The sequence below is a fragment of the Polyodon spathula genome, chromosome 15 (assembly GCF_017654505.1).
Source record: "Polyodon spathula isolate WHYD16114869_AA chromosome 15, ASM1765450v1, whole genome shotgun sequence".
In the NCBI taxonomy this organism is placed as follows: domain Eukaryota; kingdom Metazoa; phylum Chordata; class Actinopteri; order Acipenseriformes; family Polyodontidae; genus Polyodon; species Polyodon spathula.
Window position 1 is genome coordinate 23,703,488 of NC_054548.1, and position 25,571 is coordinate 23,729,058.

The following is a 25,571-nucleotide window of genomic DNA, read 5'->3' on the forward strand; positions in this document are numbered from 1 at the left end:
TGGAAAATGAAATTCTAACTACTGTGAATTTGATGTTTGCGTTATGCATGAGAATGTAAATGGAAATAATTTCAGCTTAGACATAATTTGTATGACTAAATCTTTCTTCCAGGTGGGAAAAAAAAAAAAAAAAAAATGGTTTCAAATACACTTTAAAGTTTAAGGATCCATTTGTCTCTCAATGTCTGCAGCATATTGATTACAGTGTACTTCTATGAGTCAGCTCCATGGTCCACATGTGTGCATTGGGTTTGGAGTCTCATCAGCATAAAGTAAAACACATGTACTCCGTGGACCGCTGCGCTACATTAACCCCTCCTAGGATAGAACAAAACACATGTTTTTCAGAGTTAGCTGTTCATTTTCACAGCCACTGTCTAAAAGCATTTGTTGGTTTTAAATTAAAAAAAAAAGAAAAACAGTTTTAAGTTGGGCTTGTTGATACCATTTTCTACAGGCCATATCAGTTTACTTGTTTAGGTTTTGAACAAGTTATCCTCAGTCTGTACATACGGTATGTAAATTGCAGTTGTGTCCCCCCCTTTTTCTTTTGTGACTGCACTATAAATGTGCTGACCTTGAACAACCTTTCTTGTATTACATAAGCCAGAATGCAACCAGGTGCTTGACAGTATTATGCTTTTTGTTGGTGTTCGGGTGGCTGTGACCTAATAGCAATGGCACTGGCAATTCCATTTCACCAACCAGCCAGTTTTTGTAGCCCCTGTCCAGATGGTGGGAGTTCACACATGTGTTGACAGTTTTTTGTTTAAAAATATTTGCTGAACAAAGAAGCACAATGAGGAATTAACAGTACAAAACATAATTCTATTATGTTTTCTAAACCCTCTGGAGCGCTGTTGCCATGCACTTAAGTAGACTGTGGCTAACAGTTTGTTGGATTGCACAGAGTGGTGTTTTATGTGGTGTGCCACATGGAATACCCATTATTCTCATTTTATAACCCACTTTTTTATGAGTGGGAGCAAAGATCCCATTTCCAATGGTTTTTTCTGCCAAATACTTTTTCTTTATGTTTAAAAGGATGAAGGTAAGCTTCTGTTTTAAATCCTCTGTCTTACATTCTATAATAATTTATAGTATAGAAAACTGGGACTCTGCTGTCCCAAACATTTTCTAATGACATTCTTTATTCTCAGTAACAAAATGGCAAATAAAGCATGGCTGTGAAGACATGACAACTCTTCTATTGAAAACATAATAGTATTTCAGTTACAGTTATGACTTTTTTCATGCAGTCTATTGGTCTTCAGAAGTCAGAAATTGACTGCATAATTAGACTGCATTGGTTAGTTTTTACTTTATCTTTTAAATGTCTTTCCACTCTATCCCTGCCTGTGTTTCCTTCTGCGAATCATGCTTTCAGTGTTTGAAACCCAAAGCTCCTTGAAGCACTTCATGCGCACCTTGCTCCAGCATTAAATGTATTAAGTTTTTATAGTAAAATAGGGATGACATTTTGCTGTATGTCTTCATTGGTAAAAACAACACAGCAATACCATCTATTAAGTAAGTAAAATATAATTTTGATGTGTCACTGTTTTAACTAGTAATGCTCCTGCTTGGCTTAGCATCTAATGCAAAAGCGCATTGAACAGGGGCTTTACCTGTGATCTGTCGATGCACACTTCAGCACTCCCAAGCTGGGGTGTGTGTAGTTAGATAATTGTGGCACTTACTGTAAGCATCCAACTGAGCGTCAGTTGACATCCTTGCTCATAACGTAGCAGTTTTGGATTACATTCCTTGTGTAACATGCACCTCTTCTTTAATGCACATCTCTTGTATACCACCTTATCAAAAACACCACCTGAGAACTTCCCACCATCTTTATATATTGTTAAGTTTTCAAACTGAAGGGTTAAAGCAATACATAAAAAAAAAAAAAAATGTTCTGGCACACTCTGAATATTGTTATGCAGACAAGGTAAATATTTCACCCGTACAGAGCAAAGGAAATCCCCTATATAGGCACTATTTATATGTTATTAATAAAGGCCTTGCTATGAACATGCGTACAGACCCACCAGAACAAACACGTACTGTAGTCTATGCATGCAGCAACTTACACTCTAAAGACTTTTCAAAATGGGGTTAATGAAATCTTAAATTGGCTTTCATATTATTAGGAAACTGTTAACAAAGTTAGTTACGTTAGACAGCCATACCTTATTCAGTAGAGTGTTGATGAAGACAAGGAAAGAAAGGAACACAGATGACAGCTGTCATAGTCGCATACAGTTGTTAAAAATGCATTTAACGTGATTGTTTGTTCAACACAAGTGAAAGTACACCTAGAACCAGGGAATGACTAAAGTGAGAATGAAAACGTGAACAAAAGTGTCCTAGACACAAACTGTGAGTAAACAGTATGACAAAAATAACAAAACAAAAACAGAGCAAAGTACGTTAACAGAAAAAAAAAATATATATATATATATAAAAATTATGAAACGAAATTATATGCAATAGAAATGAAATTCAAGTGAGGTGCCTAATAAAGTATTATAAATATGTATGTCAGTGTTGAGACCAGACCAGAAGGTGAGAGAATGGTTAGTGATTGGGCCTAATCCTAAGGACCAAGGCCAGAGTGGGCCGCCTTAAGTAAATGCAGATGATTATAGTTAAAATTTTGACCAGCTCGCAGTTCCAAACCAGCTGATTCAGTTTCACATAATTGTGTGCATGTAAGGCTGTATGTGCCTGTATTGTTTAGATTATGTTTTGTAAAGTCTTTGTTCATCGTGTTACTGTGCATCTGACAAGCATATTAAAGCACCTTCAAATGTTAAACGGAGGGCTGTCAGTGCTGTGCTTTTCAAAATATGTGAAGCATTACCATCGTATCTGCCTAGGGAAACACCCAGCCTTACAATTTTTACCATCTTTTTGGGGTTTTGCTTGTTGTAATTGGCTCAGCATGTCGCTCCTTAGCAGAGATTTGTTTTATCTTCAACAGTGTCAGGTCCACGCTTTATTTTTCCAGAGTACACATTCTTGTGTGTTTTTGATAACTTGTTTCAGTATTTTTATTCGGATGTTGAAAATAGCGGGTATATACGGTATGTGTTTAGGCTAGAAATTTAAAAGGATACGTTTTGAAATATTTCCACCTAACTATTCCTTTCATTCTGTGATTTTTAGCCATTGCCATAATTTAACATGACCTACTTTAAACATCAGAAAATTGATAAAGAATTGCAGTCAAAGAAATAACTAAAACAGAAGATCCTGAACTTGTCAGGGCAGCATATACTGTATTACACACTTGTTATATTCTTACCTATTTACAAATCATGTTTGTTGCGTTCACGTTTTTTGTTAATGGCAAGTATAGATGTCATTATAGTGTAAATGATGATGTAATTTGCTCCGTTTCAGATCCTAGAAAGAGCTCTTGGTAGGAATGTGCTGCTGTTAGTATTCTTTGCCCTGTGCTGTGTGCTGGAATGCGGTTTACTTGGTTCTAATATTTACACTGTGGCCCATAAACCTTCCCATGGCTCTGCATGGGAAGACTAATCAAAGCAACCCAGTGAAGCCTTGCTCTGTTTTATATTCTCCTTATGCAGTCTCTTGCCTTTCTGTTAATGGGAAAGTTATATTCTTTCTCTGCAGCCCCTCGACTCCTGACATAAACAACTCAATTGAACAAGGGGGAGGGGAGGAAATGCCTGCCAGACCTCGGCTGTAGAACTTCTAAATGATTTTTAAAGCAGTATTTAGCATGTCAGCGCTGTCAAGCCTACAGCACAGTAGTCTAGCTTAACCTGGTTTTGTAACCGATGTCTATGACATTGCAGAGTAGAGTGAAAACAACTTTTACAAGCAAAATTAATTCTATTCTAAAAGTTTAACAGAGCTGCCTACAGATTTGCTTTTTGTTATCTCTGTGCTTTCTAGTTTAAAATGTATTTCGGGGTGTCTTGGCCTCTTTCAGCAACAACTAAAAGCCATAATTCATCTGCAAGCTTTCCAGCTTTAGCTTGTATTATGGACAGCTGGTATTATTAGGGATTCATGCCTTGGAAAAGGTACTCTCCATAGATACTATCATACATATATATATATATATATATATATATATAAAATCAAAAGTAAGAGACTGGGCAACTCAAGCCCCCTGTCCACCTCACGGATTTAGTTAAAAAGTTTAACAAAAATTGGGCCATTCCATGAAAATATAAAAGGTAAGTGATCATTAGTCTGATATTGATGACATACTGTTAGAGGAAAAGGTTTTATTGCAATAGTGGGGCATGGTGCAAGGTACCAGAACAGCTAACAGCTGCTCTGGCAACTGTGTTTGCTGCTGGAGTAAGTCTAACTTGAGCTGGCAAGAAATCCCAGCATCTCTTGTCTGCAGGAAACACTGGCTGGCTGGATAGGAGGGATGTTATGACTTGTAACTGTGTAACTGCTGTTTATTCTACATATGTCACATTGGCATGAAATGATCCTATAATTAATAGTTACTTCCTCTCCCTCTCTATTCTACTGCATTTAAAGGAATTCCCCTTGTTCCAAAGGCAATTAATAGACTGGCTAAATAAACAGATGCATTGTCTTTAGTCAGTAATTCCATATACTTTAGAAGCGCACATTATGTCAGAATATCAGGGCTGGTTTCCATTGGTATCAAATGTTATTTATGGATAGTTCTATGCACAGTCAGTGATCTGTATAGATCCCTGGCTTTGTGACGAAAAATGGAGTGGAACTCTTCTTACCATGAAGAACTTTAAAGCTTATGAGTTTATACCATCAGAGGTTTAATCTTCAATTATGAAATGAAAAACTTAACAGGCACAGTATTCGAGAATGCACATTTTGTGTAATTTTCTTTTTTAAATACTACTGTCTGTCTAACTGCTGGTACACGTTAAATCTGGTATTTAAAAATGTTAACAAATAGTCGTCTTTCACAGTGATTTTCCGATTGCTCTGTAGATGTTTTTTTTTGTATGGAATAAACAGTCAATTGATTAACAGGGTTACAACTGTACGTTAATGAACTTTTTGTGGGGATTTCTGTTTCTACTGTTTTAAAATATTTTTTTCTTTCATTAGAAAAAAAAAAGTGCAACTTGGTGGGTTACTTGGCAACCCCTCACTCAAGATTAAAATGGATCGTTCTCTCACAGTCGTTAAACACAAGCATTTCATCCTTCTTTTTCAAAACATTTATCAGATAAGCTTTTCGGTCATGGGCACTGATCCTGATTTTATTTGAGTTATTTATTAGTTTTTTATATGAGTAGTTTAACCTCCTGGGTAATTATCTTGCAATGTGCTACGATGATTTGAGAAACTACAAAAATAGAAGACGGTGGAATAAAAATAAAGCAGGAAAAAAAAAAAATAGAATGGCAATAAAAAATAAACCCTAACCACAACAGCTGTTTCAGCATGGCTCAAAAACTTAAACTGTTTACCCACAATAAAGTACACAGGCCACGTAGCAATTCAGTATTTTCATGTTGCCAAAATGTATTGTCTAGTTCTTTTTTGTAAGTTGTGACATTTCTTACACAATGAATGTTATTTTTGTTTGTTTGTTTGCTGAACTAAGAAAAGGTATTTAAATTTAGTTTTTAAACTGGATATCTCTCTACCCTACTGGATCTGCTATTGTTGATGTTCCTTATCTGTTTCCATGAACTCTTTTCTCATTTCCAAACTGAAAAGACGAGCCAGACTGCCCAATAGAAATGATACCAAACAGCTGTAGACACATGTTGGAAGCCTTTTGTGGGACAATGTAGAATTATTATTATTATTATTATTATTATTAGTAGTAGTAGTAGTAGTAGTAGTATTCTTATTATTATTTTAAATTCTGTTTTTAAAAAAAAAGTGAATGCAGGAATTCATGAATGTGCTGTGTTGTCTTACCATTCCTGCTTATACTTATTTTGTTAATTTGCGTCAGATATTTTAACCCAGGTACATGGTGATTGCAGATTTAATTGTATGACAATTTTTTTAAATAAATACAAATCTATGTTCAATAAAGGTTAACCTGCTTGTGTAAAACAACCCATTTTTACAGTTTGTTAAATAACTTAACAAAACTCTGTTACTGTGAAAGCATGTTCAGTACGTGTATCCTTGTCGGGTACCAGTTTGAAATATCTAGTGAGGCTATATTTATATATTAAAGATAATTTCTGGCCTAATAAGGAAACATCTTTTCCCTTTTTCCTCATATGTCATATTTCAGAAGCAAAACTATGCCTCAGTGCTGTTCCAGAAGTTATTTTAAAAGATAAATGTAATGAGAAAGCAAGCCATGCGATGAGATACTGTAGTGCCGGTGTAGTGTTAGAAAGTGGTACATCGTCAGAATGTGGTATGCATACCAAAACTTGACATGTGTAATGTCACAGTGATACATTGTCATATTGAAAGTAGTGTGCTGTCAGATTTTGGTACAGGTGCAATCAATTGCGATCTGATGGGTGTTTTCCTAGTGTCAAATAGAGGTACATTTACCGTTAATTATACTTTTTTTTTTGCAAACTTTAACTGGAAACCGACAATCAATTTCTCTAAAAAGAAACAAAATTCACAACGAACAAGGCAAAATGAGAAGACCACCGCAAAGTTGCACAAGTAAAAAAAAAAATAAAAATGTACAAGACCCAATGTATTGCATAAGATAAATATTCACATACTATTTTCTTAATGGTGGAAAAATTATTAACTTAACAACGATGTAAAAGACTGGTATGATAAATATGATAAATTAAAGATGTAAAAGACCAAAAACAGCATAATGTACCATATTTGAATGAGCAATTCCCTGCTTGCTTAGCCAAAGCTGTTTAAGCATTGTTTAGGCGTGCACGAGCAAGCGCAGTGTGCTGCATGCCACTTTTTACTGCGTACCTGAAAATAACACGGCACCAGGCCCTGTTCAAGTCTCAAGTCCAGAGTCATGGCAGAAATGCTTTTGGACACTGAACTCCTGAAGACTGGTAAAACGTGTTGCGGAGTATAGTTTAGAAAAGAGAAGCATACTGAATCACTGAATGAGATGTAACTGTTTTATTTAAACGCACCGACTTGTATTTACATAAGTCTGTATAATTTAATAAATTGAATATTGTCAAGACTGCTTTCCCCTGGGACTCCTTTTAAAATGTTGATTTCAGTGCATCAAATAAATGGCAACAATCTAGAACGATTTTGTAAATAGAGTATCACACCTAATCTATCAAGAGCAAAGTTTAACCCTTTGTCTTGTTAGTTAAAATTTTTCAAACACTTTAGGGCTCACCACCTATAATCTTTCAAGGCAACAAACAATCTGCATACTGCAGAAGTAAAAAAAAAAAAAAAAGTATGAATTGTTTGTTTGTTTGTTTGTTTTTTTTTATATCAGCATTACCAGAGTAAGTAATTTTCAAAAGAGAGATGCAAATTTAGAAACATCAATTGTTGCAATATTATTACAGGTTATCATTACAGGTAATGTTTACAAATTAACACAGACTGCCATTGTAATTGACATTGCCTCCATGAAAGCATGGCTCAGGATTTGTAATGAGTTCAGTCTGCAGCAGCACTTATAAACAGAGAAAATATGCCGCCTCTAAAGTGGTACGGTTTTGAAATTGTTTCCTACGGCGGTAGATACAGTAAACACGGAGAACCCTCAGTCATCGGAGATGGAGGAGAATGAAAGTTTTGCCTGATAATGCAAACACGGGTGAACGTGACAATTTTCTAGTCAGCACTTTCACTGTCTCCACAAATCTGATTTACAGTTTCCATGTGTCTGAGAGATTTAGATACCAAACTCGATTTTTTTTTTGTGGTGAATTCTTTGAAAGAATTAAAAAATATATTATATATATATTATATATATATATATATATATATGTGTGTGTGTGTGTGTGTGTGTATATATATATGTGTGTATGTGTGTGTATATATATATATATATATATATATATATATATATATATAATATATATATATATTAATATATATATATCCCAACACATGCACATCTGTGGTCTGCTTTTAATAACGGTTTCTGATGTTGGGTTCAGTAACAACATCAGTGTCCTTGACTAACGGCAATTACTTATACTTACAAACTCTCCGTGTTTAAGATTATTGAAGGCTAAAAAATAATATATTTCAATAAAAAAGCTGTACAGTAACATTATTTTTATTAAATACCTAAGAGATCAGTTACCTGCATTTATTTCACTGCACATGTTTTACTGTCCAGAAATACTGAGACTGTATTATCATTAAAAAAAACAAAACAAAAAAAACCCATATCTCTGACCTCTATTTCAGTTAAATAAATTGCTTACAATTAGATTTAGAGTTGCCCAAGGAAAATGCTTATGAAGCAGGGAAACTTGTACAGTAGCAGTCTAACTTTTTAACAGCTTGTTACTGCTGTACATGATCTTTATGTTGTGTTTATGAAACGGTAAGACAGCAGTCTGTCCGGTAATTTTACCTGGTATGAACAGAAATTATATTAGTTTATTTTAAGGTGGGTATAAATACAAATGTCGTACTAATTTGTCATATAGCTAAGCTTAGGAACTTAATAATTACTTGGTGTTACAGTATACTGTAAAACAAGAAAGCATGATCAGAAATGCTTGTCAAACTCCCAAAAAACTGTGTAAACAACTCCCAAGATATAACACATTTTGCTGTTTATTATCACATTCAGATTGATTTTATGACGGTAGAGAATCAAACTAAATGTTAAAACAAACAAACAAAAAAGCTTTTTTAAATGGGAATTAAACTTACTTTTGATCAGTTTGGTCTTATGATACAGTATTCTTTATTTAACATGTTTGACATGTGTTCAACATACAGTATACTTCTATATGTGTGGTATTCTTATACAGTACAGTGAGAAAACTGCCAAAGTTTGTCTGCCACACGCAAGTATTTATTTACGAATACCATGAATACAAAAAGATACACATTTCAATGTTAAAAAAAGGATTGCGTTGCCTAAGTGAACTTTAGTTTGAAGAAGTTTAATCTTTAAAAAATATTTAATAATAATAATTTCCCCTGTACCTGTAGCATATGGTAGAAGTTGTCCATTGATTGCTCGTACCACTGCAATGAAGGAGTTCGCTCTACAGGCATCCGAGATGTGCACATTCCAGCAGTAAGACCTAACAATGAGAGATGGGCTCTTTGCATGGCCAAAGCCTATGGAGCATTACATCATCATCATTTCCTTATATGGAGCTTTATGTTGTACAGCCTGCCGTGTATGTGCGAGAGGGAGAGTCTGTGCCTGACCTGAGTAGTTTGCTGTCTAAATAGCCAGAACTCTGAGGAAACGAATAACTCTACTTTGGCACAAGGTGATGTTGAAACATTCTAAGAAATAGCTCATTTTGTCTGTTCTGTTTCTCAGCCAGGAAGAATGCGCGGAAGGCTTGAGTTACAACACTTCCTTCTTGTTATTGATAGTAGAAAGTCATTAGCTGCCCCCCCTTTCCGTCTCTCCCTCCCTCCTCTGCCCCCTCCAAAAAAGTTTCCCTTACCTTTTCTAAGAAAACTGTGTATTACAGTAAAGTGGTTGTGGGGAGGACCGAGTATTGTAAAGGAGCTATGTTATACAAACTAGAAACTCTTGTGCAAAAGTTTGCCTGGGGACAAACTTTAGTTCAGAGAGGGGGGTGTGTGCCTCCTCTGAGGATTGTTCTTTATTTCTGGATGAGGTCATTGCACAGTAATGCCAAATGTTTAGTGATGGGAAGGCCAGATGAAAAATGAGGTGTTCACATAGGTCACCAATAATAAAAAAAAAAAAAAAAAAAATCAATCCCTGCCCTAACTAGTAAGGGTTCTCAAGGGTTTTTTGGAATTTTAAAAAACGTATGTGTCTACCTACAGTTTACACTACCGGATCTAAAGCCTATGTGTTAAGCTATTGTGTTATGCAATATCTCCTTTCACAGCATGACTTCATTATGTTTGTATACGATGCCTTTTTTTCTGATTTCTCAATGTAATAGTCCAATCGCAGTTTCTCATTTTATTTGCCTATACTTTACTTTTCATTTACATGCTGGTAGTTTCAATTTGACCAAATATTTTATCAAAGCTAGATTTTGCAGCCTACTAATTTTATATCTACATATCTAGAGGTTGTGTACATTGTCTATTTGGAGTACTTAAAAGAGAAAGTTGCTGCTTTTTTTATTTTTTTAATTTTCTTTCGTCATTTCCTGGTTATTTAAGGTTGCTATTATTTTTTTCTGTTTTTGTGTACATTTATTGGATGAAAATTACTTTTTTTTTTTTTTAGGAACATGTGTAAATACTATTCATTAATATTAATGTACTACTAAAAACAATGGCAAAAAATAAGGTTAGCTTGCATACTCAAATTACAGTACTGGGGTCTGAAAGTTTCTAGAAATCGGTGTACAAAACTATTTTATTGCATGTTTTTTTGTATGCACTGTATAGTTTTATGTAGTTGTGTGGAAGCACGTTTGTAGTTTAGTGAAATAAATTTGCAATACTACAATTCCCATTCACATTACCTCAGAGGCCATCTTGTCAGACAAGAGGATGCCTGTCCAAAGTGGTCCAAAGTGGTCCAAAGTGCACCACCAGTGACTCCCAAAGACAAGAAGTGATACCCCACATGCACAAGTTAATTCCCTGCCTTGTCACTTGTGCACTCACTCATCACTAACTTTAAGTGATAAAGCTCTCTCCCCTTTGAAAAGCCTTTGGAGTCAGTTTAAAAACTGAACATTAGCATGAATTAATGCTAACACAGTTTTGAGTTTTACATTAAATCTTATTTTCTTAAAAAATGTGCAGACAATGAAGAGGGAAGGAGGAGGCATTATGGTATCATAATGTGTATGTATGTATGTATGTATGTATGTATATGTGTGTGTGTGTGTGTATATGTGTGTGTGTATATATATATATATATATATATATATATATATATATATATATATATATATATATATATATATATATAAAAAACACTCGGGTGGAAATGTAGCCCTTCATGCTGGTTTGGATTTGGTTTGTATTATTTCTGTCTGCCAAGGGAAGGAAACACGAATGCAGATTTATATTAATTTCTTGATTACAGTTTATTCATAGTTTTTAGTGTGTTTTTTTTTTTTTTTTTTTTTTTTTTTTTTTTTTTTAAGCATTTTTGTTAAATGAATAGTGTAAAACTTAGATTTGACATAATCCCTTTATTTTGGGGAGCTTGTGCCTGTCATTTTACTTGGATGTATTAAGTGGGAGAATGGAATGGATGTGTGGCTTCAGCTGGACTGGAGAAGTCTCCGATGCCCCCGCTTCTAAGGAAGTAGTTGAACAGAGTCCACTTTCTATAGCTGCTGTATACAACAAAGCAGCACGTTGCATTCAAGTTTCATGAAAAAGAAGAACAGTGTTTTATAACTAAACGCTGACTGCCACTGGATGTTTTGCTTGATAGAAAATAATATTTCAGGCAGTAACTTATAATACATATATACATAATTTGACTTTAACCTAATCAACTTTAACAGAAATTTCATGCTTGTTTAATTTTGGACAGACGGGAAGGCATTCAGCTCTCTCCCTAGAGACCGGTGTTTATTGTAAATAACTATCCAAAGAGAGGCTGACATAAATGACATCACCAAACTGCCATACCATAATTGGCTCCATATGTTATTTCACGGTGCTCCGTGATCTTTACACCAGAGAGCATTTACGTGGTTTATGTCATAGATATTCCCAAAAGCCAAGTCTGAATGAAGGCAATGAAGGTGTTTTCTTGAGCACATGGAAAATGTTTAATAGGCACCACAAAAGTATATGTTATATACATGTTTAGTTGGCTCATTTCCCAAACCACTTAAGGTTTTTAAATTTGTTTATAAGAAACTATTTTCCCAGGAATATAGTAATCCCTATATAGAATACAGTAACAACTCTGAGGTTAAAGGAACAGCAAGCAGTTCCCAGCAACCTTTTTTGTCACCTGTTTTTGTTTGGTTACCGGGAAACCGAGAAAGTAATAAGATGCATTCCAAAAGGGAAAGCAAATAGTATTTGTTGGGGCATCGCAATAAGTCAGGGTTTTCAACCTTTCTTTGAATCACACCCCACCTTTAGATTTATAATTTTTTTTACCTTGACCCACAATAGTGAGAATTATAAATTGCATATCAGAAATCAACCGATCACAGTGAAGTATTTGCCACTATTCCAGTACATCTTATCCTGTGTACAGAAGCCATTCTTTGCATAGCACACCACGCCACAAACACCACAATGTTTAAAAATCTAAAAAAAAAAAAAAAAAAGAAAAAACCTGCTAGTGGCACATGATAGGAACTGCTCAATAATTTTGGATTATATAATAATATGTAGGTTTTCTATTTTGCGTTTATTTGTCCGAAACAAAAAAAATCTATAACATAATTATAAATAGATGTCAGATTGCGGTCAATTACACTGAAGTTGGGGTCCCAGAGTGGCTCATCCAGTTAAAGCGCTGCCGTTGGGAGCGCAGGATGAGTCACACAGCTTGGACGACACCAGTTCGTATCCAGGCTGTGCAAAGAGGCCGAACTTTGCTGGGGGACCCCAAGGGGGGTGTCACATTGGCTCTGATGCTTCCGAGGTTGGGGGATGGGAAGCTGGCAAGGATTGCTTCTCCTCATCGTGCAACAGCGAACCCTACTGGACACAGAGCACTTCAGAGTGGATAGAGGGCAGGGCTGGTCTCTGTTCTCCAGGATTGGCAGCCCGCTTGTTGTAAAACATTGGCCCTCAGAACGACTGTGCTGTGTGGGAACTCGCTGTGGCGAGGAGAAAAAAAAAAAAAAATCATCATTGGACATTCCAAGTTGGGGAAAAATAAATGAAAATAATAAATGGTCACTCAATGTAAAAAGAAAAAAATTAAAATAGAAAAATAATTAAAAAAAAAACATTACACTGGTGCATTTGTTTAGTTATATAGGATAAAGGTATATTATTCATTTAAATAAAGTAATAGTGTTTGATCAAAAGAAAGAAAACTCCATTGTTACAACTGTAGTTGTTCACACAGAACTTGTCTATACTGTTGGCGCAGCAAATTAAGTCTAGCTAGGTAAAATGTATTGACAATTAACTGTACCGTATGTAAGGTACAGTAGCTTACATGAAGAAACAGATGCAGGTGAGCTGTTGCAAGAAGCAGACAGTTTGCACAAGCTGGGGAATTAGCACAAGAGAGGTGTATATAATAATAATCTGTTGAATATACCATAAGAATTTGCAACTTCGCTAAATCTAAAATATTTGATAATTATTGCCTCAGTTTCAGTGCAGACTGAACCAAGCCCTGTCTGTTCCCTCCTAGTCGCTACTGCATATGCGCAAATGCGCTACATTTTCCAAAGAATTAAATCCACAAAGTGTAATTGGATTATCTATTCCAAGTCATGTAAACACAGAAAAGTAAAGGTAAAGAAAAGCTGCCGAGCGAAGTGCTGGTAAACCTTATTTTTACTGTTCAATCTTTTTAAAGGTTTTTATAATAATTCCAGTGGCGCAAAAAAAGGTGGAGGGGCAAAATATATTCAGACTGTTGGAAATGGCAATCTGCCTTAACTTGCTTTAACATTGTACACACTTTTGCATTCCATGCCTTAAATCTTTGTCCAAAAACCAAAATTATATATATATATATATATATATATATATAGAGTAGCGTCGCGGAATGTCCTCTAATAAAATTTATTGTTTGTTCTAATAATATATTATATTACTAGACTAATAGATCTATCTATCTATCTATCTATCTATCTATCTATCTATCTATCTATCTATCTATCTATCTATCTATCTATCTATCTATCTATCTATCTATCTATATATATATATATATATATATATATATATATATATATATATATATATATAAACAGCATATGTATGTTAAAGGCGAAATCCTGTGGTCTGGTGAGTCTAGTTTTGCCCGGGCGAATCCCAAATTTACCACTTTTTTTCTGCACTCGACCATGTCCAATCGGGCGAATCTAGATTGGCCTAGAACTTGAAAAAGACGACTGGGCGAAGCATATTTTTTCAACAGTTTTCACTGAATTTCGGAGCTAGTCCGGGCGACTCTAGTTTCATCAACGCTTCAGAGTCAGTGCTGGGAAAATGTATTTTTCCCTATGCCAATTATTTGGGCGAGTCTAGTTTTGCATTTCTACACTCTCCCCTGCCAGCTTCCAAGTGCTTGATGGGATACCTGCCTTGCATCCAATTCTATCAGCATTGTAGCGACTGTGCTGGGTTTCGAGTGGCGGTGCAGAAAAGGCAGAAAACCAGGGCTGGTTTTAATAGTGGTTAAAACGACTCTTTATTAGTTCTCTCTCCCAAAAAGTATAAAGTCTTATTCCTCCATATGCGCAGGCAAAAGAAGGGACCTATTAATATTGGCTGGGTGGTGGGAATTTGACAGAACTTGCTTCCCTTCCTGGTTCTCTCTGCTCTGATCTGCCTTGGCACCGGTGTCTGTTTAGTCAGACTGAGCTGTCTAACATCACATTACTTCATTTCCTTTTGTTTTTAGCTGACTGGCTTGTTTCTCTTCATAATTCTTGTTTCAGGAAAGTACCAGTGATGTGATGTAGGATCAGCTTAGTCTTTTAATTTTGTACAGCTTCCTCCAGGAGAACAAGCCATGTACATTCTTCAGCTGTTTTCTTTTAACATGTACTGCAGTCAAGCTCTGTGGATCCCTGTCTGGGTGAAAGATTCTAATTGTCTGGGCTTGCATTACAACTTTCATAGATATTTTTAAAATGTGTGTGTGTGTGTGTGTATAATAATATATATATATATATATATATATATATATATATATATATATATATATATATATATATATATATAGATATATATATATATATATCACACCGATAAAACAAAGGAGTGGTTGTGCAGTATTTGTTATTAGCTTATTTGTTTTTCTGTGGGTCTCTTCCTATATCAGAGAGAGAGAGATTGAGAGATTTTGATTGATTGATTGATTGATAGATAGATAATGGACCCCGACACTCGTGATATATCAAGTGGGTGGTGTATAAAATATACTTACTCCATAAGAGTCGCTGATTATAACAGGGAGACCTCCAGGTAAATTGTTCAGGACAGAACTGTAGGGTGATCCCCCAAATCTAATTCAAACTGAATAGCCTTTTATGATATAAAACAATCTCTGTTTTGTTGGGCTGTTTTAGACCGGCTGCGTAACTACATTCTTGTTCATCTGCACCAGACAGTACGTTTCTAAAAGACAGCATTGAGCACCAGAATACCACAAATATAAACATTTTGACAAATGATTCATCAACTTTTTGCCAACCACATAACCCACAAGCAAAATTAGGGTCCTGTGTCACGAAGAGGATTAACTCCTCTGCCATTCATATAGAACAAGGGAAAAACACAATATTGATTGCAAGCTGAAACATAAACAACCTAATGGTAATCCATGATTGCCCTGGAGATCTGATGTCTGCTGTGTGAAAGCTGTAAGTTTGTTCTTTATTTATGGGACAAACAAAGCCACCTTGCGATGAGATGTGGACAGCAAGTATTCGACTAAAACTCTAAACAAAACCCTTCCAACCAACGCCTCTCAGGCTCTCAAAAAGGAAATAATTACTCAGAAGACTTCGATGCCTTGGAGCAACCATGAGTTTTAAGAAATCCTGGACGTTTAAACTTCACAGCGGGCGGAACTGCAGTGATGGGATCCGTCAGTGAGCCTCAGGAGCAGTGAGCCCATGTGTTGTTCAGGAGGCCTGTGCCCTGCCTGGCTAAATGAATTGGGGGATTCTATTTATTTTTCTCTCTACGGCATTTGTTAGTGCAAGTCTTTTACTGTCTAATTTATACTGCCTAAAGAAAGATGGCAAAAGCTGTAAGTGAGAGCGTATGTGGTACTCAATTAACCGAGCCATACTGGGCATAAGAACTGCAGGAGTAGCGGCAATATATTTTGATTTGTTTATATCTGCAGTATGTATTTATTTGCCTGTATACGTTGTTTATTATCAGAAAACCATCATACAGTAGTACTGTGATTTTTTGCTTCTTTTTGACAGTCTAGTAGTTGAAATACTTCCTAACTTATTTTCTTTTACCTCTGTCTTCCAGGGTAGGGTTCAGGCTGTAAAGATTAAGGCTAAATAGTACAAATAAATAATAGATGCTACTAATGAAAAGAAGGCCATCTATAATGTAAAGTTCTTTTAATACAGGTTTCTAGCATGGTATTGTACAACAGTCAGCAACTTTGAAGATTAAACGTTTAGTGTTCAATTGTATTTTAGTATAAACCTTATGTTCTTATGATTTTGGGAAACAGCACATTTTAAAATTCATTTTCAGGGTTTTGTTGAAACTGCTGTAATTGAATAGGTGTCTTATCAGATTAAAACAACATACTGTATTTGATTATAATTGAGACAGAATTTTCATCACTATAGTATTTGTATGTATTATTTCCTTAGGATTTCCAAGTTGATGTCCCATCTAATTTCCAGCCTCAGCTATGATTGCACACAGATGCAAGATTGGCTCAGCAGAATGGGTATAATGGTCTAGTGGTTAGAGCAAAGGGCTAGGGTTAAAGAACAGGGTTTGATTCCCAGCCTGTCAGTAGCCTCTGTGACCTTGAGCAAATCACTTACCCTTGTGCCTTGCCTCAGTGTAGCTCTAAGATTACATAACACTGGGACAAAACCAACCAAATAGTGTCTCATGAGTCAATAGCGTTTGAAAATGGTCTAAAATCATGTTAAGCTTGTATTACAATTTGCAGTGATTATTTATTTATTTATTTATTTACTTATTTGAACTTCTTGTATAATTCTATGAATTTAAATGTTCACTTAAAACCAGTTTGCAGCCATGGCTGTGGTCTTGTTGTTTCAAATCAGATTTTGTTAAATAAGTAAAACCATGAGGCATTTGCAGTTTGCAGGCTCTCCCTTCTAAGCACTGGAGAATGCAGTTGGCATGTGTCTAAATGACTGGTTCTGTAACCTAGAGTTCTTATAATAGCTTGCATGCAAGTGACTGAAGGTATTCCAAATGCCTTTTGCGTTATTGTAACGCCAAAGTGAAGCAAGCATCTGATGCATCCTAGAATGACTGTTTAACAAATGTTAAAATCTGTAAACACTGTTCAGTCAGTCTCTTTAATGTGGAAATAATTTTTCTATTCTATTCATGCCTCTGTGATTGCGTTTTCTGGAAAAATGCAGGGGTCTTTGTAGTCTCCCTATTAAGGATAAAATATGTCTCCCTTGACACAGCATCATCATGGAAGTATTTAAGAACAGCATGCAGTGATGGGAACTCATTTTTTTCATTGGAAACACTATTTTTAGGCTTCATTACAAACTGATTACAAGCAGAGTTGCACTGTGTTTAGAACTGAGAACTGCTGTAGGCACTTGGTTTTGAACCATACCATATGGAGGAATAAAATGAAGTGCTACTTTTCTTTTGTATTTTCTGCTGTTTTGATTACTTCATACATAACCATTTTATATTTTTCAAAAAAAAAAAAAACTTATTACATTCTGTGCCTCAGAACTTTAATATAATGTTATGTTCCAACTCTTAACGTCTCATTTCAAAACAGTGTGTGTGTGTGTGTGTTTTATAAAATGTTTGACAAATGCTGTGGTTTTATGATCAAAATAAAAAAGCATTTGTTTTGTTAACTATGGTTAATAATACAGCATTATACTATTATGTGTCATACACACGTTTTTTTTTTTTCTTTTTTTTGGAAATGCAATGAGCTAGTTTCTACGTGATCCAGTGTGATTGACGTAATTTTTTAGGTTTAAAGATGACCCCCTAAAATGACACCCCTACGTCAAGGCAGTGTAAATCATGTTACTAATGCATTTGACTACATGAATACTGAAGATGCCAGCCTTTTAATCTTGGACATGGTAGGAGGTTCAACTCGAGGCGGATTAGATTTGTACTGTAGGGATTCAGGAAATAACCCTTGCATCCCAAACCATCCCAAATGTTGGGGGGGGGGGGGGGGGGGGGGGGGGGGTGTTAATTATACATTCATTACCTACAGAGTGTGGATGCTTTGCCTAAGATTTGATTTTTTTTTTTTTTTAGATTATTTGTTTGTTTTCTTTCTTTCTTGAGTTTGGACATCCAAACTTGTTTGCTGCTTGGTTGTATTGTAGTTTCCAGATTTATAGAAAACACTCAATCATACAATTTGAGTAAAACTAAAATTGTATTACAAAGTCCCCCTAGTGTATTGTACCTCTTTTTCACACCATGAGACCAATTTTACTGTGACAAGTTTAAGCTTCTCTGTGTGTATTTTTGTAAAACTCAACTATAGAGTGCAAAATAACTATTCTAATGAGACCTTTTTGAATACACTATGATAACATCACCCAGGACACCTTAAAAGGCACAATGTATTGTTTAGTCTAAAGTCAAAATTATAATAATAAATAAAATGATGATGTAATTCATAGCAGCTTTTCTTGTCAAGCTGTATTAAAACTGAAATGATCAGTCCATATGCAAGTCCTGTTTGGCCATTATAGTGTAGTTACTATGTGTACAGACATTAAGTTATGCCAGGTTAGTGTACAGTTGTTCATCAGGGAAAATATAGAAAAAGAGATTGTGAAGTCATTTTTACCACTTTATAAATGCAGTAAACTGCTGCAGACTAGTGTTATACTATACCATGTGAGAAAAGTTTTGACAATTTCCTGGGGTGACAGTCCCATAAGTGGTTAGTTTTGGACTAGAAATCTGAGATCTCACTCAAAAAGGCAGATCTGTGATGAACACGTGTGGGGATGACATCATTTAGTCCTGGAGTAGCTATGTATGGGAGAGTTTGCATGTCAGGGACCTGTCCTGTCCTGCTGGGAGTTAGACAATTGTTTTGTTTCCTGTTCATGTCGTTTAACTCAACAAGTGGCTTACAAAGCCAATTTTCTTTTTCTTTTCGTTCTTGCCCGGACAAGTTCCTATTTACTTTACCCAACATAAGTACTTCATATTTGTGTTGATTGTTTTGGGGTGCCCTCAATCATCATACATTTACTAAATCATTTGATATTCTTTATTTTTTAGTACTGTATCCCACGTCACCCAGGTATAAAGTGGAGGTGATTGCTTATCTAGTAGTAATACAATTTTGGTTGAGTCATTTATTGTGAGGAACCTATTTGCCTGTCTATATTTACCGTGGGCAGAATATAGTAGATAGATTATATATCATATATATATATATATAGATATAATTATATTATATATATATATTATAGATATATATATAGAATGTAATACTACGATTATACTTGATTTTCCAGCAAGGGATGTATTAGGACACTGATTTTTAATTGCTAGGCTGAGTGTGTATCTTGGCATAGCAATGGCATTAGCAGTTTCAAATTAATTCCCATAAAAAACAAAAAACACTTCTCTGTGTGGCACAATGCTTCAACAAATAAAGGACTGGCGTGGAGTGTTACAGTATTTAGATAATTGCTTGTATTGTACATGTGTGATAAACTTGAATTGTTCTTACTGGCATTATTGCCAGTCATTTGTCACAACATGAACTTATTGAGTAATCATTGTCATTTGGTGAATTTATAGAGCATTAATAGTGACATCATAGTTTGTGCTTTTCAGAAAAAGAAAAGATGTTTGTTTAACATCAATAAGGTTTTTTTATTTTTCTTTGTGTGTGAATAAGACCTGTGTGTGCTTGCTTGCTCCCATCCCAGGTACTTAACTGTGTCACTGATGTGCTGACAAACTGCATTAAGTAAAATGGGCTCAGTCCAGTACGTATGCCTTTTCTGTACTGCAGAACCCTGCATGCTTAGTTTTGGTGTTGTAGATAGAGCAATGGACGAAGAACCATGGGATATCAAGTTGGAATTGGAGCTCAGCCCCTGCTCCTTCATGTGACTGCAGGCCAGTTCCATCACCTTATTCTTTCACCTCTACATTTATGGTAGGCCTGTTTTGGAAATCCCACATTTACTGTAAACTGCAGCAACTGCATCTGAAACCACACTAGTAGTGTAAGAAAAGAAAAAAAAACAACCCATATAATCACATTACAGTGCTAACCAAGTTTATGCAGACCCAATACAATTCCATTATTTACTGTAAATAAATGTGATCTAATTTTTACGTGAGATGCATTATTAGTGTAGGTTGTGCTGCACCTATGTAAGCACATAAACCAGTGGTTTGCTTTAAATACATGTGGTGGTCTTAAATTTCAGTACCAGTGATTGCCACAAGTTGTCTACATTATATACATTTTTTCTAACAGCATAAACAAATCACACAGTAAACAACTGCCAAAGCAAATCTCTCTTTAAAATATGCCTGAAACTGGGTGAGTTTTAATTTTGACAGGCTGTATATACAGCACCATGTACTGTACAACCGAATAAAACTTTAGTAGGGGATTAATTAGATCAAGTCAGTAAGCAGTTTTTAGGCCACATAACAGTTGGCAAACAACATGAACATGGCAGAAGAAGACTGAGTTTTACAGCCTGCCCTGCAGCATGTCACACTCAGAAGAACCAGATTTAGGAGTATAAGGGATTTAAATCACAAGCAACTGCTGCATCTTAATTTGGTTTGACACTTTTTTTTTTTTTTTAATCTTGCCCATCCAGTATTTTAAGTGTGGGGGACATGTGTCTCCTCAGTGGCAAGAATATGTGATACAAATACAGATTTGCATTACAAATAGCACTATTAGAATAAGAAGCGAGATGTATTTGGTTTTCGGGAAGTTTATACAAGTTCTAAAATTCAATCCTATCAATATTCAAGCAGTGCTGGAGCCAGTTCTTTTGCAAAAAATAAATAAAATAAATACATTTTAAAAAATAGGTTCCGAAAGAAGATTGATGTCAAAACCTTTAAAAGTGTAATAATTTCAAATGACTCATTGTAGCTCATGTCAAAACAATGTATTTTAGTAATTTTCCTGTCCCAAGAGTAGATGTAAAATATGGTGCTAAAATTCCAGAAAAATAAAACGGAGAACTTTGCGATTTGGATTACAGGCGTCTTGGGCTACTTGCCAGCACTTTTGATAAAAGATTAGCATTGAAATTAGACCTGTCGTCCCACTGACATTGAGACTTCCCAGTTTATTTCGTCTGTATCCCGGCTTTATAGCTTCTTAAATTTAAATAGACTTGCACATAACTTTAAACTCCCTTGTTTAAACAATTTATATAGCATCGTAGTTCTGCAATCTAGGTTTCTTGGTAGTGTTATCTAATATATTTCTCAAAAACTAGGAGAGTCTGCTGTTTGTCAGATTTTGTGTTTACGTACAGTAGACTACAGAAGACAATTTATTTTCTTAACACAGAGGAAAAAAAAAACTAAATGAGTTATTACTAATTGCGAGAATGATTGTTATATGTAGGAGATTTAATCAATTAAAGATTAGTGTTGTGTGTATGTGTTTTATTTTTTTTTGTTAAAATCTTTCAATTAAATACAAAACAAAGACAATACTTTCAGTAAATATCTTGAATAAGTTTAAAAAAATATGAATGCAGTCACTGATACAGCTGCCTGACCAAGATCTGGTATTTCAGACTACATTTTTGACTACAATAAAAACGTAATATTGCATTTTATTTATTTTTTTACTCTGTGTTGTATAAACTGTTAATACAAATCAATTTCATACAGAACTTGAGATATGTGATAAATAAAATAAAACCACTCTAAAGCCACTCTCCTCAATTTGAACTTGCCCTAAGTTGTAATATTTCTTACACATTTGTTGCTATTTTCAAATTAATGGTTTGTTTGTCTGTTTGTTTGTTTGTTTGTTTGTTTGTTTGCTGAACTAAGAAAAGGTATTTAAATAAGGAGTATGTCTAAACTCCTTTCACTGTTAGTCTCGACATTCCAGCACATGTCGCACTTCTTGTTTTATCATTATACACAAATGCTTTCAAAAGAGGTCCAGATCCTGGGTGCTACGTCACAAGTGTCAAGCATGATTCACCACTGAGGTCTATATTTTATACTACCTACAGCAGGGGTCGGCAATTGGCGGCCTGCGGGCCAAATCCGGACCGCGGACAGGTACTGTCTGGCCCGCGGAGGACTCCTTGGCAGGGCTTTATAGGACGGAGCGAGAGCAGAACTTCATTATAATGCCATTATAACAATCGGCTTTGAAACATCAGGTTTGACAGACGTGACGGCGATACGTAGGCAGTCCTCCAAAGACTCTTGTCAGTCTGTTTCATGCATCTGTTTTTATTGCATTCATTATGGAAAAAGACGCTTTGCATGTGTATGTGAATCCAAACATGAAGAGCACAAACAGCCAGCTTTTTGTTCGGGTAGTTCTCTGCGCGTTTAGCAGAGCATTTACACTTCCGAAAAATGCAGAAATATTGGGCTTCAATGATTAGTATTCAATTATACGACAAGTTGAAAACAGCAAAGTTAATGAGCAGCACAGAGCGTGTTTTTTTTTTTCATCTGTGGTTCACTTTGAGCTGCTAAACAAAAGAGAAATATTTATGCGCAGTGGTTTAGAGATTATATATAATACCTTAAAAAAAAAAAAAAATTCAATTCAAGATCATTATTTTTTTTACTCATTTTTATTTGTATTTTTGAGCACATCCCCTATGACCCTTAGAAGAACCCCAGGGGTACGCATACCCCCGGTTGAAAACCCCTGATATAGACCACTTAATGGATTCCTGCATCAGAACGGTGACTACATCACTGGCTTTTTTAATGAGTTTTTTTTTATACTACCTGTCCTCGACTAGCTCACCAAGTCTTTGGCTACCAACCATCCTTTGGAAAGCTTGTGAGGTCATGTGCTCTTAAGATTTGCAACATTTCAGGAGTGGCAGCTGATGACTAGTTGAGGGACAGGTACACTTAAGTGTTAGCTGCTCAGGAACAACACATCTTTCACCATGTCATTACTTCCTGCATTAAAAAAAACCCCAAAACTGCTTAACGAAATTACCTTTAACAAAATTGACAATATCTTGACAAGCAGTTGGCTGTAATTAAAACATATGACCTTGCTGTTCACACAAGCCAGCTGTCAGTTATCTGTACTGAATTTCCCAAGTTCACACTGTATTTTCCTTCCATTCCAGTCAAAAGAAAACATTCCCATTCCAATGATTGTGGTCAAACCTTAATTTAAAGAAAGTATCAAGAATGTTTCAGGGGCTTATTGGAACAACATACTGAGCAGTGAAAATGCCTGCACACTAACATGGCTGAACTAGTATATATTCACAAATATTCCCTATGATACAAGTCCTTTTTGTGTATTTGTAGGGGCAGGATAGGCATTCTGTACAGGTGTTCTTTGTCAGATGCTACAGTATACGGTTCATTGTCAAAGTCCCTGGGTTTTAGATCCCTTCTGTGGTTGATTCTACAGTACATGCAGGATGTCTGCTTCTAATCAGTTACTACAATATGTATAAAATACACAGTCATCTCCAGCTAAGAGAACACCCCTTGGTAAGTAAGCAAAGTGTTCTGTAAAGACAGAGTTGACCACCAGGCACAATATGAATCAATTAATAAATAAATATGCATTTGTCATGACACACATGCATCAGCATATGAAATTAACTGAATAAGTAAGAGAAAGGCGATAGACAAGTGTCGACTTGTGTCTGATTCAGGGTTTTTTTTTTCAAGAGCTCGAACAATTTCCAACTTTTTGTTTCACTGCTTATTTACATGTCATTTTGTAGCGATGAGATGCACTCGTGGAAATCCGAATACAGCATGAGTCAGTGATAGATTGAAAGTTTGAATAAATCAGTCGGTGTGCTTCAAGACACTTGTGGTGATGATGAAGTTTGAGGATGATGAGTTATCAGGTTACAAAACAGTACTGTATCAGTTGTGAACGAATCGCTATCGGTGCCAAGAAAGCGTTCTTTTAAGCGAAGTTCCTGTTCCTTTAGCCAGTGCATTTACTCTTAGGAGGTGTTCCTATACGCGGATAGGAAGAACTCCTAAGAGTAAATGTTTATATTTTTAAGGCTAACTTAACTATAACGAACACCCGTTTTAACGATCCCAACTGTAAGAACCAATTTTTTCAATGCAAATTAGCCCCATTAGAATGATCACATACAGGATCGACCCAGATACAATGATCTCAGTACTGACTGACACTGAACTTTCTTTATCTTCATAAAAGTATTGATGTTCAATTCAAATTTGCTGTTTTGTCATTAATCTGGTACAGAAAAATGCTAAATCCTATTATAGTGAACACCCCGATATAATCTACATTTCTACAGGTCCCATGGGAGTTTGTTATAGTGAAGTTAGCCTGTATGTACACACATATAGTTGTAGTCAAAAGTTTACATACCCCAATGGAAGTTTATAATTTCTTGAAAACAAGTAATTCTAGGAAAAATCTTATAACAAAAGTTTTGCTTTTGTGGATGAGGAAAAAAAGTTACAAGAAATAGATGTCTACGGATTGATTTATTTCAGCAATTTTTTTGCAAAACTCTAAAAAAGTTAATTCAAAAGTATTCTATCCTTTGATGTTATGATAGTGTTGTCTACAAAGTGCTAGAAATTTCAGCATGGTAATCCTGAATTGTAGGTGAACTTTCTTAGAGAATATAACCGGGTTAGGCATAGGTTAATTGCTGTCGTTACCCATAAGTTAATATGGGAAAAAGTAAAGTGCTATCTGAAGACCTTAGGCAGAAAATGATTTATTGCCTTAAAGCTGGAGAAGGATACAAGAAGATTTCTAAGCAGTTGAGTATCCCAGTTTCAACTATTGTTTCTATTATCAAGAAGGACAAGACTCATGGCACTGTTACAACGCTCCCTTGGTCTGGAAAAAAGAAGATTCTTTCACCAAGAACAAGTAGAAGAATTGTGAAGATGGTTAATAACAATCCTAGATTGTCTGCCAAAGATATTCAAAGTGAATTGGCTGCAAGTGGATATGAGTTCTGGTCAAAAGTTTTGTGAAATGATGAAACAAAAATCGAGCTATTTCTGATAGTCATTACTTTTGGAGTCAGACGAGGCGTACAAAGAAAAGAACACCATAGTTACTGTCAAGCATGGAAGTGTTAATATCCTCCTATGGTGCTGTATTTCCTCTAATGGCACAGGAAATGTAGCTCCAATACATGGTAAAATGGATTCCACAGCATACCAGAAGATATTGGCCAGTCATCTGAAACCCTCCGCTACAAAACTTGGTTTAAAGTGCAACTGGATGTTACAGCACAACAACGATCCAAAGCACACACCAAAATCTACTTCAAAATGGTTAAAGAACAATAAAGTCAAGGTTCTGCAATGGTCAAAGTCCCGATCTAAATCCAATTGAGTATTTATTTGGTATAAGTTGAAGAAGGCTGTACATTAGAGAAGTTCTCGGAATTTGAAGAATG

At 35.5% G+C, this 25,571-nt stretch overlaps 2 protein-coding genes across 4 annotated transcripts in view; one reads left to right on the forward strand and one right to left on the reverse strand.

The window, feature by feature from the left end:
* Positions 1-25,571, forward strand: part of LOC121327984 (protein CMSS1-like) — a 125,334-nt gene that overhangs the window by 23,860 nt on the left and 75,903 nt on the right. The gene's annotated exons all lie outside the window — the stretch shown is intronic.
* The window catches only part of LOC121327983 (filamin A-interacting protein 1-like), an 85,903-nt gene that overhangs the window by 15,598 nt on the left and 44,734 nt on the right, over positions 1-25,571 (reverse strand). Inside the window, exon 1 of one of the 3 annotated variants that reach the window (XR_005951627.1) lies at positions 9,094-10,921. The exons of the other annotated variants lie outside the window; for them this stretch is intronic. The gene's annotated coding sequence lies outside the window, so the exon portion shown is untranslated. Of the gene's footprint in view, positions 1-9,093; positions 10,922-25,571 lie in introns of those variants that run through there. 3 annotated transcript variants of the gene reach the window in all.